Below are 6,000 nucleotides of genomic sequence, written 5' to 3' on the forward strand. Positions count from 1 at the left end.
ATCCCATTTCTGGATATATACCCAAAGAATTATAAATCATTCTGCTATAAAGACACACACACACGTACGTTTATTGCAGCACTGTTCACAATAGCAAAGACTTGGAACCAACCCAAATGCTCATCAATGATAGACTGGATAAAGAAAATGTGGCATATGTACACCATGGAATACTATGCAGCCATAAAAAAAGACTAGTTCATGTCCTTTGCAGGGACATGGATGAAACCATTATTCTCAGCAAACTAACACAGGAACAGAAAACCAAACACTGCATGTTCTCACTCACAAGGGGGAATTGAACAATGAGAACACGTGGACACAGAGAGGGGAACATCACACACCGGGGCCTGTTGGGGGAGGGGGTGGGGTTAGGGGAGGGATAGCATTAAGAGAAATACCTAATGTAGATGACAGGTTGATGGGTGCAGCAAACCACCATGGCACATGTATACCTAAGTAACAAACCTGCATGTTCTACACATGTATCACAGAACTAAAAGTGTAACTTTTTTTAAAAAAGAAAATAAGCTTCTAAAATGGATTGTGTTAAAATAACTAATAAAATATTTTTAAAAGATGAAGGCTTATTACAAGTGAGACATCACTAGTATTATCCCTAATATATTAATTAATATGCATTTACCAATGTTTCTCTCTCAGAAAACATTATTAAAATGATGTTCATTATTTAGAAACCAAAACTATTAGATTGCTGTGACTAAGCAGTTGAGCCAGAAACCAGTATTTGAGCATTGATATTTTCCAACTATAGATAACATGAACATTAAAATTCCCTGTATTGAAAGTTTGAAGAATCTTGTATATCACTTAGTAAAAAACAGTATTTCTTAATGTTTGTTAAACTCCTGTATGTCAGGGACACCAGTAATTTCTCCCAACATCCTGCCATGAAATGGAGGATCAGCCAGAATTAAATCTGGCTTTTTAGTTCCTATTCCAGTAATCCTAACTTAACTGTGCCAACCTAGTTAAAGAAGACGTAGCCCGGCGTGGTATCTCACGCCTGTAATCCCAGCACTCTGGGAGGCTGAGGTGGGCAGATCACAAGGTCAAGAGTTCGAGACTAGCCTCGCCAGCATGGTCAAATCCCGTCTCTACTAAGAATACAAAAATTAGCCGGGCATGGTGGCATGTGCCTGTAATCCTAGCTACTCAGGAGACTGAGGCAGGAGAATCGCTTGAGTCTAGGAGGTGGAGGTTGTAGTGAGTTGCGCCCACTGCACTCCAGCCTGGGTGACAGAGCGAGACTCCATCTCAGGGGGACAGGGCTGAGGGGGCGGAGAAATAAAGGAGACATAAAAAACGTTATAGGTATTTCTATTCACTTTTCTATTCACTTTTACTATAATTTCATAGCTGAGCAGCTGTTATAAATGAAATAACAAAATTTTTTTATCAACAATAGAACTTTCAGAGTATTAGAACTTTTTAAACTTTTCTTTGATGGTGCTATTATTACTATTCTTAAATAAAATAAATTTTACTACATTTCTGCCTTAGTAAAATGTTTGATAATAAACTAAAAAGTGCATTATTTTTCTCATAAAATTACAGTATACCACTTCCCAAACCCATAGATAAAAGTTTCCTGTTAGACTGTTAAAAGTAATTTTTATTGTAGATTGTTGCGATGCTGTTCCCAAACATGTCTGAATCATGTTTATGTTGGCTGACATGAGAAGATACACACATTTTCAAAAAGAATCAATGTACGGTACTTTTATGACTCCTCTGATTCCAAGTCCCCTTACCTATTTCTTACCTATTTTCTTATTGCTGGTCTAGTCTACCAGGCATTTTTTTTTTTTTTTTTTTTTTTTTTGAGATGGAGTCTTGCTCTGTCGCCCGGTCTGGAGTGCAGTGGCCGGATCTCAGCTCACTGCAAGCTCCGCCTCCCGGGTTTACGCCATTCTCCTGCCTCAGCCTCCGGAGTAGCTGGGACTACAGGCGCCCGCCACCTCGCCCGGCTAGTTTTTTGTATTTTTTTTTTAGTAGAGACGGGGGTTTCACCGTGTTAGCCGGAGGATGGTCTCGATCTCCTGACCTCGTGATCCTCCCGTCTCTGCCTCCCAAAGTGCTGGGATTACAGGCTTAAGCCACCGGCCTGGCTACCAGACATTTTTAATTTCATTGGTAAAACTAGTCCTGATACAAAATATATTGTATTATAAAACAATACTGGTACAGGTCTTCACGGCATGTATGTATTTTCTCAGAAATATTATATGTAGTCTGGAACCAGGTGCTATGGTTCTATTTATGCTTATGGAAAAACTTATGATTGCCAAATTATAAGGGTTTTTTTCTGCTTATTAAGAGTGAAGCAGATAAATATAAAATAAAAAATTGAAAAATTTCCTGCTATAAGGTCTTAACTTTTTCTTGTTTTTGTTGAACATCATCATACCCTAGTTCTAGGTCACCATATACATCCACTAATATGTAGTTTATTACAAAATACATTTTAGCTTCTAGCTGAATTTTCTTCTGACTTTTTCCATCTGGTAGGCTGATATTACAGTTAATGGATGCATGTAATGGTTATATTATGTTGTTAACTGAAATAGCTATAAAATTAATGAACTATTTAATTGCCATTTAAATTGGTGAAGAGTGGCCTCTCTTTAATTGGGGAAGATGTATTTATTGGCTTTTTATTTAGTACTTTTACCTTGTCTGGCAGCAGATGTAAATCAGCCAGCAAAGCGTAATTCTGTTAAATGTAGCTGTACTGCTTTAAGAGAGACAAAAATCTCTTAATTCAGTAACAGATTTTACATCAGGAAGTGTGCGGATTACTAAATTATTCACAATTCTAAATACTCTAGGAATGAAATTGTAGACATAAAGATTTGAAGACTGCTACATGAGCTTGCCTGTTGTTTTACCCCCTCAGGGGTCTTTGGCACTGCAGCAGCTGAACAGTATTGATTGTATTTGCTGGAACAATACTGCGTCTTCCTTGCATTCATTCTGAATTCTAACTCTAGTCCAGAGTTGTGATCGATATAATTTAGACTTCTATGCAGATACCTTTAATTGGCAATTATAAACAGGATTGACATCTTTAGGTATGGCATATTTCAAAACCATTTTCACCCTTTTTTGTTTATTTATATTAAGCATTATTCCTTTTGTTACTAGAGACAGCATTTAAATTACAGAATGAGTTAAGGAAAAGATGGATTATGGATTTTGGCAAAAGCTGTAACACTGTTGGGTGAAAGCTTAGCATGTAATTTGTTTCTAAAATCACAGTTGACTCTGGTCTTTTTCCCCTTTCTTATTGATACATAATATTTTACATATTTATGAGGTACATATGTGTGTTCCATGCATAGAATGTGTAATGATAAAGCCCAGGTACTTGGAATATCTATCACCTTGAGTATTTGTCATTTCTCTATTTACTTCTTAAAAAATTTTTATTTTACTTCAAGTATCTGACAAAGGTCTAATGTCCAGAATCAACATTCTGTTATTATGTATCCTTACATAATTAAGGATTATTTACAAGAACATAAACAAATTTACGAGAAAAAAACTAACAACCCCATCAAAAAGTGGATGAAGGATGTGAACAGACACTTTTCAAAAGAAGACATTTATGCAGCCCACAAACATCAAAAAAAAGCTCATCATCACTGGTCATTAGAGAAATGCAAATCAAAACCCCAATAAGATACCATCTCATGTCAGTTAGAATGGTGATTATTAAGAAGTCAGGAAACAACAGATGCTGGAGAGGTTGTGGAGAAATAGGAACACTTTTACACTGTTGGTGGGAGTGTAAATTAGTTCAACTGTTGTGGAAGACAGTGTGGCAATTCCTCAAGGATCTGGAACCAGAAACACCATTTGACCCAGCAATCCCATTATGGAGTATTTGTCATTTCTATGTGTTGGGAATATTTCAAATCCTCTCTTTTAGTTACTTTGAAATATACAAAATATTATTGCTATGTATAGTCACCCTATTCTGCTATCAAACATTAGAACTTATTTCTTCTCTTTATGTTTGTACCTATTGACCAATGTCAAAATCATTTTAATAATGTAATAAATTATTTATCTAAAAAATATTGAGAGTGAGCCTAAGATATAAAAAGTTAAAACTCAAATTCTATGTAATCTATTCACTTGAAGTCACATCCATATAAATAACTGACTATCAACTTTAGAATTAAATAGGGTGATGGAAAGTCACCTTACTAGCCTAATTACATTTTTTTATTGCAGCTTTTGATCTAAGTGGCACTTGTAATTTAGGCGCATTTTTTTCATTGTAAAAATAGACTATTCATTTAGCTTAACTTTGCTCTCAACTTTGTGTTTTTATATCAGTATTTTTCTGATAGCCAGATCTTTTTAATATTTTAATTTAAATTAATTTTAAATTCAACATTGTGAATGTAACTTGTTTAAAAAATTCAAGTAAACATATAAAATAAAATAGAATAGTCTCCTTCATATCCTTACAACATTTCACCTCTCCCATTGTACTCTCCAACCCATAGGTGATCACTGTTTTCAACATGCTGGATACTTTAAGGTTTCATTCTATTTATTCATTGACTTGTTCATTCATTAATCAAACATTTTAAATACTATGTTTCGTGCAGAGTATCGGCTCCATTTGTACATATCAGAAACTTTTGTATACTTTTATGACATGAATTGAGTCACACTACAGCAGCTTGTTCTGTAACTTAGTTTTAAATTTCTATTTTCAGTAAGTTTCTTCACAGAGGTACATATTGATAGAACTCATTTGCATCTTAAATGCGTTAAAGTGCATTAAAGACTGCATAGACAACATAATATGTATGTAAAGTAGTGTATTTAATTGAGGGGCATTTGAGTTGATTCCTTTTAATTTAGCATTTACAAAGAATGTTACAATGAAAAGTTTGCCCTTGAGTGCACATATGTCAGTATTTCCATAGAGTGGACTTCTAAAAGTGAAATTTCTAAATCAAAGAAGAAGCACATTAATAATTTTAGTATTTTGATAAATTGCCATCCCCCAAAACTACTCCCATTTTTAATTCTAATAAAAGAAATAGTGGTTTCTGTTGTCCGTACCCTTGACAATGCTGGAAATCATCAATCTTAATTATAGGTATCTGAGGAAAAGATATAATTCACTTTTTTTTTAATTTTGATGTGACCGTTCATCTCTCTAAACTCCACAATAGTCAAGATGAAGGAAAAATTCTCACATGTTACTCGATATTTTTTGTGTGTGTATGACTTCTTTGTTTATATTGTTTCCTTATTTTATTATTTACTTACTTGCCTTTTTATTATTTAGTCTTAGGAGTTCTAAATATATTATGGATAAGAACCCCCCCACTACAATTTACCAAATAGTTTCTCTCAGTTCTGTGCTTATCTTTTAGCTTTATGGTACTTTTACTCTACAGATGTTTTAAATTTTTATGTTTTTTTTCCTTCAATTTTTAGAAAATACTGCTTCTGGTTTGATAGCTTATTAAGTTATACTTACATATCCTGACATTCTGAAATATTCTTTTATAAATATTCCTAAATCTCTTAAGTGTGCTTTAACATTTAGTTATTTATTTATGAATTCATAAAATACCCATTGAATGCCTGCAGGCTGCTAGGATTTGTGTCAGATGCAATGTAGAGCAATCCCAACTGCTCTCTGGGTAACTGGTTCCAGTGGGCTAAAGGATTGGCATCACATACGCAGTTCAATGCATGTAGTTACACACTAAGACAAGTGCAATGAAGGAAAGGTATGCCTGGAAATTATTTTTATTTTATTGTATAACAGGAATGTATAGTTTTTTTTTTTTTTACTAAATATTTAGTCATTATATTCTATTCAAGTTATTGCATAGTGTTTCATGGTTCATTGATTTTAAAACTCAAATAATTGCTATAAAAAATTAACACCTTTCTTTTTTTGTATTATACTTTAAGTTCTAGGGTACATGTGCACAACGA

The 6,000-nt window shown here is 34.0% G+C and overlaps 1 protein-coding gene across 4 annotated transcripts in view; it reads left to right on the top strand.

Moving 5' to 3' along the window:
- Positions 1–6,000, top strand: part of GPM6A (glycoprotein M6A) — a 370,267-nt gene that overhangs the window by 60,841 nt on the left and 303,426 nt on the right. The window lies entirely within an intron of this gene.

Source organism: Colobus angolensis, unplaced genomic scaffold, assembly GCF_000951035.1.
Source record: "Colobus angolensis palliatus isolate OR3802 unplaced genomic scaffold, Cang.pa_1.0 Scaffold5, whole genome shotgun sequence".
NCBI lineage: Eukaryota > Metazoa > Chordata > Mammalia > Primates > Cercopithecidae > Colobus > Colobus angolensis.